This window comes from Furipterus horrens, unplaced genomic scaffold (assembly GCF_987537825.1).
Source record: "Furipterus horrens unplaced genomic scaffold, mFurHor1.1.pri manual_scaffold_5, whole genome shotgun sequence".
NCBI classification, from domain to species: Eukaryota; Metazoa; Chordata; class Mammalia; order Chiroptera; family Furipteridae; genus Furipterus; species Furipterus horrens.
The window spans coordinates 157,406,344-157,419,849 of NW_028327175.1; the positions used below are offsets into that span (position 1 = coordinate 157,406,344).

General features: G+C 34.9%; 1 protein-coding gene across 1 annotated transcript in view; it reads right to left on the bottom strand.

Moving 5' to 3' along the window:
* Window positions 1–13,506, bottom strand: part of CTNNA3 (catenin alpha 3) — a 1,620,658-nt gene that overhangs the window by 833,114 nt on the left and 774,038 nt on the right. The window lies entirely within an intron of this gene.

Sequence of the window (13,506 nt, forward strand, 5' to 3'; positions counted from 1 at the left end):
CCCCCTATCTGCAAGGGAACAGTCCAGCACCCCAGTAGATGCCTGAAACTGCACATAGTACTGAACTCCATATATGCAGTTGACCCTGTAAAAACATGGGTTTGAAATGCAAGGGTCCACTTATACATGGATCTTATAAATAGATGATATAAAGTTACAGCATTGACAAATACAGTAGAATACTGTAAATGTATTTTTCCTTATGATTTTCTTAATAACATTTTCTTTCCTCTAGTTTATTTTAAGGATCAGTATATAATATATATAACACAAAGTATGTGTTAACCAACTGTTTATGTTACTGGTAAGGTATTCAGTCAACTATAGGCTATTAGTAGTTAAGTTTTTGGAGTGTCAAAAGTTATGTGTATTTTCAACTGCACAGAGGGGTAAGTACCCATCTAACCACTGTGTTGTTCCAGGGTCAATTGTCCTATGTTTGCTCTACACATACATATACTTCATGGCTTTCCATTGGCATATCTCAATGACCATCATCACTATACTTGTGCTTTGAGGCCATCACTAAATAACATAAGTGTTACTCAAACACAAGTACTGCAATACAAGGACAGTCAACCAGATAATCCAGGTAAGTATGAAGTACTAATGGGAAAGTAGTGCGTACACTGTGGATACACTGTAAGTCTTGGGTGGGAAGGGCAGGATGGCAAGATATTTCATCATGCCATTCAGAACAGCACATATTTTAAAACATGAATTGCTTATTTCTGGGATTTTCTACTGAATATTTTTGGTCTGCAGTTGACCATGGGTAACTTAAACCACAGAAAATAAAACTGCAAATAAGGGGGGACTACTATACAATAAATTTTCTTTTAGCCGGTATGAGCAGGAAAGAAATGTTCTGATTTATGCCCATTCATTTAATTAAGACACAGTTCAAGGTTTAATAAGGAAAGGCAAATACAGATAAAAATGACACTGTCATTTTAATCAAAGAAATTTAATTGCATGAAATATGGTGCAAACCCTATATTATACAAATAACATAATGAAATATACCAGGTGCATTAAAAACATTAAAAAACATGCCTAGGGATTCAGCCATGCCTTCTGAAAATCCAGCATATTCCCAACACAGAGGCACTGCAAACCACTAGACTTAATTAAATCTTATGTTAAAGAAATAATACTTGTATAAGTTAGAAAGAAGCAACACTCATTTTTTGGCAGCAAAAATGCTGCATAGCATTTTATGATAAGCTGTTATTCCTACAGAGAAGTCTGAAACCCTGTGTACGTCTATAAGCAGTAGACAGGGCTTTAATTTGAAAGTCTCCTGCTACACATCTAAGATCACACACTGTAAAAGCACATACAGCTCAATTAATCTCTCTCAGGACGAAAGTGAGCCAGCTGAACCCTGCTGGGATTTGTACCTGAAAGTTGTAGGAAAATGTAAAGTTCCAGAAAAGTTCATAAGGCACACCAGTTAAACAGAATAAGCTGAGAAATACATTATTTTTTAGAAGGCCATTGGCTGAGCTAACAAAATTAAATGCCCCAATCATTGAGAAAATAAAAAGATACACACACACACACACACACACACACACACACACATATATATATATATATATTTTTTTTTTCTCATTATAGGTCTCAGTTATTTCTCTATAATTGAAATTTTTCTCTACTAATTGTAGATATATCAATTCTCAAAAAACACCAAAAGAAAAAAAAGGCTTGTTATAACTCAACTCAGAATCAATGATATCAATGATTCTTATAGCTGGAAGCAGTCTCAGAAATAATTCAGTGCAAATTCTCATTTTATAGATTAGAGAAAGTGAAGACAATCAACATTACATGACCTGAACAAGGTCACCCTGTGAGGAATTGGCTCAGTGATAACTAGAACCCCAAGGCCCTAACTCAGAAGCCAGGGATCTGAAGACCAAATCACTCTAGTGAGTATCAATGTTTTTCTATTCAGTACTTTGTTGTTTTTTTTCTTCAAGGCAAATGCATCACTTTCTATTTGAGCTTGTAGACATCTAAAACCCCCAGATGGTTTCATATCAACTTCCTCTAAGGCAAAACACCCGCATCCTGAATTTGCATAATAGATTATTTTTATTCTAAATGAAGAATTTTTTTTTATATCCATGTTATATTTTATCTTGGTGCTTTCAGATCGTTGTTCCTGCCTTTTGAGATAAATTTGGATTTTTGATCTGCATTCATGACATCAGCTAATCCTCCCAGATCTGAATCATTTATGAATTTGAGGAGTACACCTTCTATGTCTTCATCCAGGTCATAAAAAGCACACTAAATAGGGAGGCAGAAGTGTAGCTGGCCAGTCTGCCAGGAAGCTTGATTCATGAATCAAGACCTACTGCATGTGGTTGTTCTGTAGGCACTGAAGTCACCTAAAGATTCTTTTTATTCAACCCAATTCACTTTCAACCTGTTTTTAATTTTATAATAAACACAATAGCACTGACTACATATAAATCCTTCTAGAAAAACACTTTTGAAAAAAATATTGTGTTTCTAGCATGTTTTATGGTTTAAAAAGTACTTATACATTATTTTATCTGCAATTTAGGGAAAGTAAGTGAGTGGAGAAATATTGTTTCTGTTTTATAGATTAGGAAACTAAGTTTCAGACAGGTTAACTGACTTATCCACCATTAGCAAGCTAATAAATATTGAGTGTCCCCATACAGGTTTTTCAGCACTTTTTGATGCTATTTTATTTGGATAGTATGGGTAACTGTCAAATATATGGCTGGCATGAATTTCAGAGTATTGCATTACAAAATCTCAAGTGCATGATATATCTTATTTTCTGAACACCATGAAAGCCCATCAAGAGGGAGATATCTTTTAGAAGACTTCCATATGTTTTCTCAAGATGGACTCTCACAAATCTTGTTTCAAATATTTGCCATTAACACACACATACACTCATACGCACACCCTTCAGACCAATATGGTTATTTTCTATTTTGAATACCTCAGATAACCCATTCACCCTGCTGTTTGTTCCAATAATTATGACTTTATGATCAAGAAAAAGTCATAGTTGTCAGGCCAAAAAGTTATAGGGAGGCACCTTACCAAAAACCAGCAACATGGTGTCTTATTCTCCTAGTACTCCTGATATTTAAATGACACGTATATACCCTTAACTTCTTGATATTCCACAAGTTTCCAAGTAAAAAATATTAATCAAAATTCTGAGGTCTGCAGCCAATTCTGAATTTTTCCTGCCTCCTAAAGTCTTGCTAATAACAACTTTTTTACCTATTATTTTATACTTGCTTCCCATGCTCAGGATAGCTAGTAAGTCCATAATCATATACCACTTTGAATGGCAGATTCCACAGATCTGTAAAGACCCCATACATACCTTATAAGCTAGATATTATATCTTAAAGAGTCTACGCTGTGTCCTGATGTGCAGAAATTATAAGGGACACATTTAATGCATCACAGTTATATAGCATTTAAGAATTTACTAAACACTTTCATATATATCATTATGATCCTCGCCAGTTATCAATAAATGAAGTAAAGAGTACAGGTGTCATTATTTATATTTTATAGATGAAGAAAATGAGATACAGAAAATTAAATAAACTGTCCAAGGTCACAGAACTAGCCAGCAGCCACAATAGGTTTAAAGCTAAAGTTTTCTCATTCAAGTTTAGTGGGAAACCTCAAAAGCAATTTAAAGATGTGACTTTAAAAAATTAAACAGTAGATAACAACTTTAGCCACTCATATTCAAATTCTACATTAAAGAGTTAAGGAAAAAAAGATGTAAACATCCCACTTGATCTCAACAATATGATGTGCCAGGCCTCCTAGAGCCATCATGATGACCTTTTAATTCTTTAAACCCCAAGTCATAGTTCAAACCAGTAAACACTTTAAATTCTGCTTTCCATGCATTGGAAAGAGCTTCTATTCTGTTGCAGAGACTGAAATAAGAAACAGATGAATCTCAGATGGATTAAGTCAAAGGAAATAAGTAAATTTCATTCAAAAGAAGAAGAAAAAAATCCCTTCTTCATCTAGTGAGTGAACCTGATGGCAGTGAAAGGTGTGAATCATAAGGTCACAAGCACTGCAATGAGGAGGCAGCTGAGCTTCATCTGACACAGTATCACAGCACCAAGGCTGTGCAACTTATAGGAGAATGAAGAAAAATAAAGTGCATTATGACTCAATAATATCTTGACAGGAAATGGAGGGCTCAGCAGCCTCCTGCACAGAAAAAGCACACCCCATATGATGTGGGCTGCACCTTCTCTTAGGAGAAATCACAGCCAAGCTAAATGTAGAACAGGGAAGAATAAAAAGCCAAGAATCTGAAACTTTCACAAAAAAAAAAAAAAAAAATCATTCAAAAGATGTTCTAGAGCAGTGGTTCTCCAAGAATGGTCCCGGGACCAGCAACATCAGTGTCACTTGGGAAGTTGTTTAGAAATGCAAATTATCAGGTCCTACCCCTGCGTACCAAATCAGAAACTGTGGGGGTGTGGCCATTAATCCATATTTTAACAAGCGCTCCAAAGGGTCCTGACTCAGCCCAGTGAAAAAGAAGACAGTCCTGTTGCCATTCTTATCCACATCACATGCCATTCGGCAGTGTCTTCAGTTGAAGAACTTGAGCATTAGAGGATGAGTGAATTCCATCTGCTCTGAGCCCTGGAAACCATATAGTTCTGCCACATCCCCACCACTTGCTGTGGATGCTATAAGTAACAGTCCATTTGGCATTATTCTCCCAAAGCTTGATAAGTGCGATGGGACATGTATGAGGTAATTAATCATTCAATCATGGTTAGCATACAGTTAATTAAGCATAATTTATTCCTTCTCAGTCATTTAGTCTAGAGAGCAGTGGTTACTGCACTGTTGCATGAATCAGATCCATCTGGGAGGGCCCACTAAAAGTTTCCTGAGTCCCACCCCGAGGGTTTCTAATTCAGCAGGTTTTGGGTCGGGCCAGATATTTTTCATTTTGAATAAGTTATCACATAAAGTTGATATTTCTGGTCCAAGGGCCAAACTTTAGAACTGCACTAGAGAACATTTTTGTTTTTTTTTTAAATCAGTGTTTTAGGTACACTGGCTCAGTAGTGTGCTGGTTAAAGTTTAACAACTGGCTCTCCAGGACAAGGAAGAAAAAAACAAAAACAATCATTTGTAGCATTCATCAATATTCTAGTATAGATACTTTAACCATGGCTCATATTAAGCTACAGCATGACATCACTGAGCTCAGAGTTAGAAAGAGGTGTGCACAGTCCACTTACAGTAGCCAGCTCCAGTGCACCTCTGTGGCCACCTCCCATTGCTATGGCCTTGATATACATAAAATTGTAACACCATGCTATTTAAATTCCACAGTTCCCCAAGGAAGGAATTCACTGGATCAAACAGGTGTTCCATGTTAATTCTGCATCATTCTTTGTTTTTTATTTTATTTTTATTTTTGACACTATTATAGATGTCCCCATCCCCCCCTCCCCTTTGCTCACCTCCACCCAGCCCCCACCCCCACTTCCCTCTCGCCATCACCGCACTGTTGTCTGCATCTATGGGTTATGCATATATGTTCTTTGGCTAATCCCTTCACCTTCTTTCATCCGGCCCCCCTCTTTCCTCCCCTCTGACAGCTGTTAGTCTGTTCCATGTATCCATGCCTCTGTTTCTACGTTGTCACTTTATTTTGTTCATTACATTCCACATATAAATGAGATCATATGATATTTGTCTTTTTCTGATTGGTTTATTTTACTTAGAATAATAATCTCCAGGTCCATCCATGCTGTTGCGAAGGTTAAGATTTCCTTCTTTTTTATGATCATGTAGAATTCCATTGTGTAAATGCAGCACATCTTTTTATCCACTCATCTACTGATGAACACTGGGGCTGTTTCCAGATCTTGGCAATTGTAAATAATGCTGCTATGAACATAGTGGTACCCATATTCTTTCAAATTAGGGTTTTGGGATTCTTAGCATCTATTCCCAGAAGTTGAATTTCTGGGTCAAAAGGCAGTTCATTTTTAATTTTTTGAGGAAACTACCTATTCAACAATGATAATTTCCAAAATATATAAGGAACTTATACAACTCAACACCAGGAAGACAACAATCCAATTAAAAAATGAGCAAAGGACCAGAATAGACACTTCTCCAAAGTGGACAGGCAGAGGGTCAACAGACATGTGAAAAATGATCAATGTCACTAATCATCAGAGAAATGCAAATTAGAACCACAATGATATATCACATCATGCCTACCAGAATGACTATTATCAATAAATCAACAAACAAGTGTTGGCAAGGATGTGGGAAAAAGGGAACTCTCGTATATTGTTGGTGAGAATGCAGACTGGAGGAGCCACTGTGGAAATTCTGTTTCATTCTTTGGTGAGTCACTGACTTTAGCAGGAAAGTGATATAAAAATCCACTTTTCACAACAAAACCTATGGTAAATTTCCCCAAATGGTGATGCATCATCCTAAGTATCCAGCACTCAGAACTTGATTTGGAAATGGCCTTGACAGCAGACTGCCTACTAGGAAATGGGGATAGTATAAAAGTAAATGGAAAAATATAAAAGCTGCATTGCTAGGCAAGTACTGCAGTGGGGTTTCTAAAGTAAAATAGAGGTGATTCCATCTAAGGAAGAGTTCAAATATCAAATATGGTAAAATCACATGCAGCACAAAGCTAATAATCCTTTTTAAACATGGGATAAATGCTCCTAGAGTGAACCACTTAAAACCTTAAATAAAATTCAGTATGAAAAAATTAAAGGAAAGGAACTATGTTCTGCTTTCCTTTCCTTTTGAACCTCTTCTAAGCAGACATTCTGGGAAAATTCTTTGTTGATTGTAAAATCATGGCACAACCCCCCATCCTATAGAATTTTTTTATATAATTTGTGCTTTCCCCATTGATTGATCCTCCAGATTGGTCAGTAATCCTGATCAGAATCTTGATTCACACACTGGCTAATCAGCCCCTGACTATAAAAGTGAAGTCTACCAGATATTCCTTGATTTTGAAGGTATAGAACATTTTTGAGATCAACATGCAGAGAAAACATGAATCAGCAAACTAGGTGCCTGTAAAAGAGTCCTTTTCTTCAAATCTACTCATCAACAGATAATCCTAGCCATGAGTCATAGTCAAAATTATTGTTGACTAGGTAACATCTGCAAGTTTTACCATTATGAATAACCATCAAAATCTTTTGGCTAAGGGCAAAAATAACGCCTGAGATAATATTTTTCCTATGTATGAGTAAAAGTAATCACTTTTTACTGACATTTTCATCTAGTACTAAGGGACAAAGATAGCTGGGCCATGTATCACTTACCAACCCCAGACTTCCCGAGCTTCAATCCCCCCATTTCACCAAGTTGTTATTAGCAAGCAGGGCCTTTCCCCATCTGAACAGCTTAACCTACATGGAGTTTACCTGGAGTCATTAAACACACTCTATAATTCCACACTTGAAGAGACTTGTCATTGGATATCAGCCAGAATGAAATTAAAGCATTTCTTATTCGATTTTTCCAACTGCAAGAACTCATTCATTTAAAGCTTGATGGCAATGACTTGATTCAACTGCCATTCAAGAAGCACTTTTATAAAATGTGTTTCCTGTCAGCAGCCCACACTAAGCCTCCATTTTCTCTGCCTCCTTTTTACTCTTTCCCAAACATTTAGGAAAAGCTACACCCTGAGAACTTACCCCTTTTGGAGGTCTCACAGAAGAGAAATAGTCACTAAATTCCAATACGCATACCATTACATAACATGTACATACCATTGTGTTCCTGAGGACAGACACAAACAGCAAAGTCTATAAACCTCCCTGACTCTGTTTCCATTTGTCTGTGACTCTGCTTACAGCTTCATTCTTACTCATAGCTTTTAGATCCACATGATTCATTTCTTTTACTTACCCTAAACCCCAATGACAGTACAACTCTTAAGTCTAAAAGGTCTTCATTATTCTCCTCTTCCATCACTCATTGCATCAAAAAGTCAATAATATGTTTTTCAAAAGAAACTATAGAACAAATAAGACTTAAGTGGTTAATTTGCACTTAGAGGTTCTAGACTAAAACTCAAAAGTTGCAAAGTCTTTTATAATGTGTGACTTAAAAAAATACAAAGCAGGCCAAGAAGCTGAGCCCAAACAGAGGGAGTGAAGCCATTAACCACTTACAGAGCAGTCAGCACAGTGGGAATAATAGAGATCTACCTTTCCTAAAATTCAGAACACAGTAAGTTTTGTTAGATGACTCATGTATAAGCAATTTTGCTTTAATATTTATGTGTTTAGAACCAAAGACTTAGTAATGAATGATACCTCTTAGTCCTATTGGTATTATAATTGTACTTTTGTCTTCTAGAAGCTAATTATTTAAGGAAACTACTAATTGTTGGATGGCAAAAACGTTTCAATGTGCATGACAGTACTCAAAAATACATAGTAAACAACTGGAGATCTATGTAGAGGAAGATGTTGAAGCCACATTTAAATTCAGCAGGGAAGAAAAAAAATGCCTTCATCAATTACAGATCCTTATCATGTGTTTGGTAAGCATATCTGTTATGCATTTTCTCCTCTCCTGCCTGCCCCCAGTACGATAGTTAGAAGTTTCCTAGAAGAGAAACTGTATATACATAGGCATGTGCATGTGTATGATGATATGTTTTACACTGCTATATTATCAGTACTTGTGCATAGAACATAGTTTGTCAATTTTAGTTAAATTGTACTGTTTTATGTAGAAGCACTAAAAGATAGCTGAATAAACACTGGACAAATTCAAGAGTTCTATGTTCTGGAACCAGATGGTAAAAGCAAGTATCTGCAACCTCAGACAAATCACAGAACTATTCCAGGCAGGTGTTTGTAAGAAGTTAGACAAGAAGATCTCTGAGTCTTTTTTCAGCTCTGAAACCTATCATTTCATTGTCCTTTCCTTTTCATTTAGGGAAGACATTTGTGACCTATGTTATCAATATATGTCAATACACTCATACTACAAAAAAATAGAATCAAGGGTAAGCTCTGGAAAGGTTTGATATTTAAAATAATTGAAAGTTGTGAAAGTATCATATAAAATGGACTGTGATAATCCCACAAGGCCACAGATAATTTTAAAGAGGAGTCTGAACCTTGGTTTGCTTTTGTGAGCTAAGCCTCTCAAATTAGATTTGCTTTATTCTGTGACATGATGATCATTACTGATCACCTGCTTGCTGATATTTGAGGTATAGGTTTAAGGTAGAAATAGGCAGTTGTCAGAAATGAGACTAGAGGAACGAGATCACAACCAAGAAAACAAGAAAAGGTAAAAATTCTAGTTCTCATATGATGTGTGATCTTAGGGAATATTTTACAGAGAAGTCATGAAAATTTACTGAATTACCTAGCAAACCAATGAAATGCAATAGAATAAAACTGTTATGAATGTGAAAATATACAAAAAAACGCATAATAATAAAAAATTTAATCCATCCTGACTACCTAGGATAGAATACAAAATAATACTTAATAACCCAAGAAAAAGTATATGTGAGCAATTGTTTCATGATTTTCATACAAGTGTGAAATCTCAAAGTACTTAGAATGAATCTTCAGATGTCAATCTCCTAATTTCCTCAAATCTCAAAAAAGAACATTCAGGTAAGTACTAACTAGAAAAGCAAAATCGACAATATGGACAGAAAAAGAGAACAAATTATAATAAGAAGATATCTGTCACATATAAATAAAAACAAAGATATGATCTTCTGTCTTAAAATGCTGTATACTATACTCCTTAGTGATGATTTCCTGGACTTTTAGAGAGTTCAGCTCTAACTAGGAATCCAGAGATTCCCTATTCATAACTGTCTATGAAATTTAGACGTTTGAATGATCTAATTTTTCGTGGTAGGTGTTTACCTGTTAATTAAGAAATTCTAGCAATGAAAATCCTTCAAGTCATTTGAATTAGAAATGTGTTATATTGCTTTAAAAACTACCCCAAATAGGCCAAGTGTTGACAACTTGGGAAGCTAAAGCTGAAGAATTACTTGGAGGTGGGTGGAGGTGGAAAAGAGTATAAGGGAAATAAATGGTAATCAAAAAAAAAAATACAATTAAGAAAACTACTAAAAAAAAGAAATATATTCTGGCCACATTCATCCTGAAATGGAATAATCCTTCATTGCCCAACAAGAGGTAAATGATACCAAAGTGGAGTATCTGAATCAGATGAAATATTTTTCAACTAGTATTCCCTTCTATTCCTTTGCTATTATAGACAATGTCAGGCCAAGTTGGGCTTACTTTAAGGATTTAGGTTTTACGTGGCCTCATCCAGGAAGCCATCTCTCTTGCACACACACACCAGTCTGTTCTGGGAGCCCTTCCTCAGCACTGTCTTGACACTCCTTACAAGTCTCTATCATACCACGTGTATTTTATTGGCTTTCTATTCCCAGCATCTAGAAGTACCTGGCATGTGGGTTGTGCTATGAAAAATAAGTAGTGTTTTTACTGACATGGAGAAATAAGGAATGGCATACTAGGAAATGAGAAAGAAAGAAGTAACAAAAGTAGAGTGGGCATGACCTATATATGAAATGATAAATATATTATCATTATTAATATTCTCTTTTCATATCTACTAGATCAAAATTATTACCTTCACTGTTTAAATTTTCTTTAGTTCTTTTGTCTGCTTGATGTATCATTTCATAATACAGGATGCTAAAAATCTCTCATTCTAATGGTTTACTGTCAATTTCTTATAACTGTCAATTTTTGGTTTATCTATTTTGAAGTTATGTTATCAGATGCTTACAAGTTTATCAGTGTCAAGTCTGACAGATTTTTCCTTTTATTAGCAGGTAGAGTTACTCTTCATCTGCAATGAGATTTTTTTATAAATTTAATGTTTTCTGATATTAAAAATGCTATTGTTAATATATTTATCATATTATTACTTTCTCATTTTTTTTATCTTCAAACTTTTTGGGTAGATATGAGTATAATCCTTAGAAACAGAATGCAATTGAATTTTTTAATGAAATATAATTATCTGTCTTTTAATCCACAGTCACCTATTATAATTATTGATATATCTGGAATTAAATCTATAATCTTCTAGATTTCTTACTTCACATTTGCTTTCATTTTTCTCATTTCTTGATTTCTGTTTGATGAATGAAGTTATTACAATATTTTTTCTTCAGTGCGTTCAGGATCTCTCCACTATTTACCCTTTCATGTCGCCTTTAACTTTATATATATATATATATATATATATATATATATATATATATATAAAAGTAAAGTTATTCAGTAATTCTTCCTTCTTCTAAACACAGGACCCAAGTTCACCTTACTTACCTACTTTTGGAATTTTTCATTTTTGTCTATAATGTTAATTTTATTCTTTATAAACAAAACAAAACCTTATTTTTCCTATTTTTCACAGATGATAGTTGAGAGCGCTCATTTATTTCTTGCATCCATATTTTCACTCAGGATGTATTTCCTTTTCCTTAAAAAAAGCTTTTAGTGACAGTTTCTGTTGGGATAAATGTTCTTAATCTTTTTCTGTATGAAAATATTCTTATTTTGGTCCCCTGAATATAGATTAGCTTTAGTTTATTAAAATACAAGTTCTAGTTTGACAGCTGTTTTCACTTAGCACTTTTAATATTTTGCTCTTCTTTTCTGGTATTCAGTGTTGCTGTTGAAAAGTCATCTAACAATTTCACTATTTTTCCCTTGCTGATATTTTTTTGTCTCTAATAGGTTTTAAGATTTGCTTTTCTATCTTGGTGTCTTCTATCTTTGTAATTACTGCGACTAGGTATAAATTTATCTGTATTTTTTTACTCAGAACTTGGAATATACTTTTTACCTGAGTAGTCATGTCACTTATATATTTTTAAATTAAAAATAAAAAACCTTTATATAATGCCTTACTGTATTATTTAATTTCTCTTCTTCTAGAACCCTACTATGTTTTAAGATTTTACTTTTACCTCTTTGTGCTGTCTTCTAGGTTATTTTTTCAGTTTACAAATTAGATCTCCAATTATGTTCAGTGTAAAATTTATTCCGTCCAGTGAGTATTTTATTTCAATGACCATAATTTGTGTTTACTTTTATTCTTATGTAATTCTTTTCCATAACTACCAATTGTTTTTTGGAACTCTGTTTTTGTTTTGTTTGTTTGTTTTTGTCTGTGGATATGATTCCTTTATTATGCACCCAAAATAAACTTACTTTAAAGTGTTAAAGTGTTCAATAAAAGCAATCCATTAGAATTAATTTGTGCTCCAGTAGTAAATTTTGTTATGCTCTTTCTTAGGATTAGATTTTTGTATGCATTCTGGAATTTTAGCTTGCAGGCTCCTCCAAACAATATAATGTAGACCATTAGTCCCAAAGCAGGCCACATAATAGCTATTTGCAGTCTCTGACCTAGGTGATATTAGGAATATTACAAGTCCAGTTAATGGAACCAGGGGTAGTTTGGTTTTATTTCTGGTCTTGAGCCTCCACTGGTACATCTTCCTTTCTTGGGGTCAACAGCTTACTATAAGCAGTAGTCTCTGTTCCTCTTTCAAAAGCATGCTTTGCCCCAATTTACAAACAACTGACTCACATCAGCCTTTGTCTATCTGAAGAGTGAGCTTGAATCCAGTGGCCCCTTGTGTGGAATATTTTAATCCCCTAATTTCCAGGTTGCTTCCAGAAGTATGCCCCACTAACATTTGTGTTTGTATTCTGTTTCCACTCCATGGAGATGTTGTTTTTTTTAAAGCAGAAATTAGTTTTTGTGTTTTCTGCTTATATGACTTAACAGTTTCTGTGTTTAGAACAGTGTTCTTGTCAAAGTGTGAATTTATCACATTGTTTGAAAGCCTTTTTAGGGCCATGTCTGTCATCTCAAATTGCCATGAAGCTAGAAATAAAATTATACAAAAGCATGGTGACCAACTACATTTTTAAGGTACATATTGAATTTCTTAACTATGTTAGTCAATCAAATACTCATGATCATTTTACATGTATAGGTAATATAACGTAATGGTTCAAAGCATGGGCTTCATAGCCAAACTTCTTGCATTTGAATGATAGCTTAGTTGAGTGTTTGGGGAGTTATTTTACTTCAAAGTGCTTCACTTTCTTTATCATTAAAATGACAGTAAAAATAATGCCCACTTCGGGGGTTTGTTGTGAAGAATATATTAGTTAGGATCTATGAAATAATAATGCCTGTTCTAATAACAAGTCGTCGTCGTCGGCAGCCGTCCGTCTCGAGAGACGATGGTGTAGCTTCTTAAGAGTCTATCTGCACCGCCGAGAATGGCTGTGCAGTCTGACTCAGGAGTGACACGGTATCTGTCTCCTCCCGTGTTGAATCGACATCTTGCGATGACGCTGGAGTGTCCTCTCCAGTGAAGCTGAAGCTACAGAG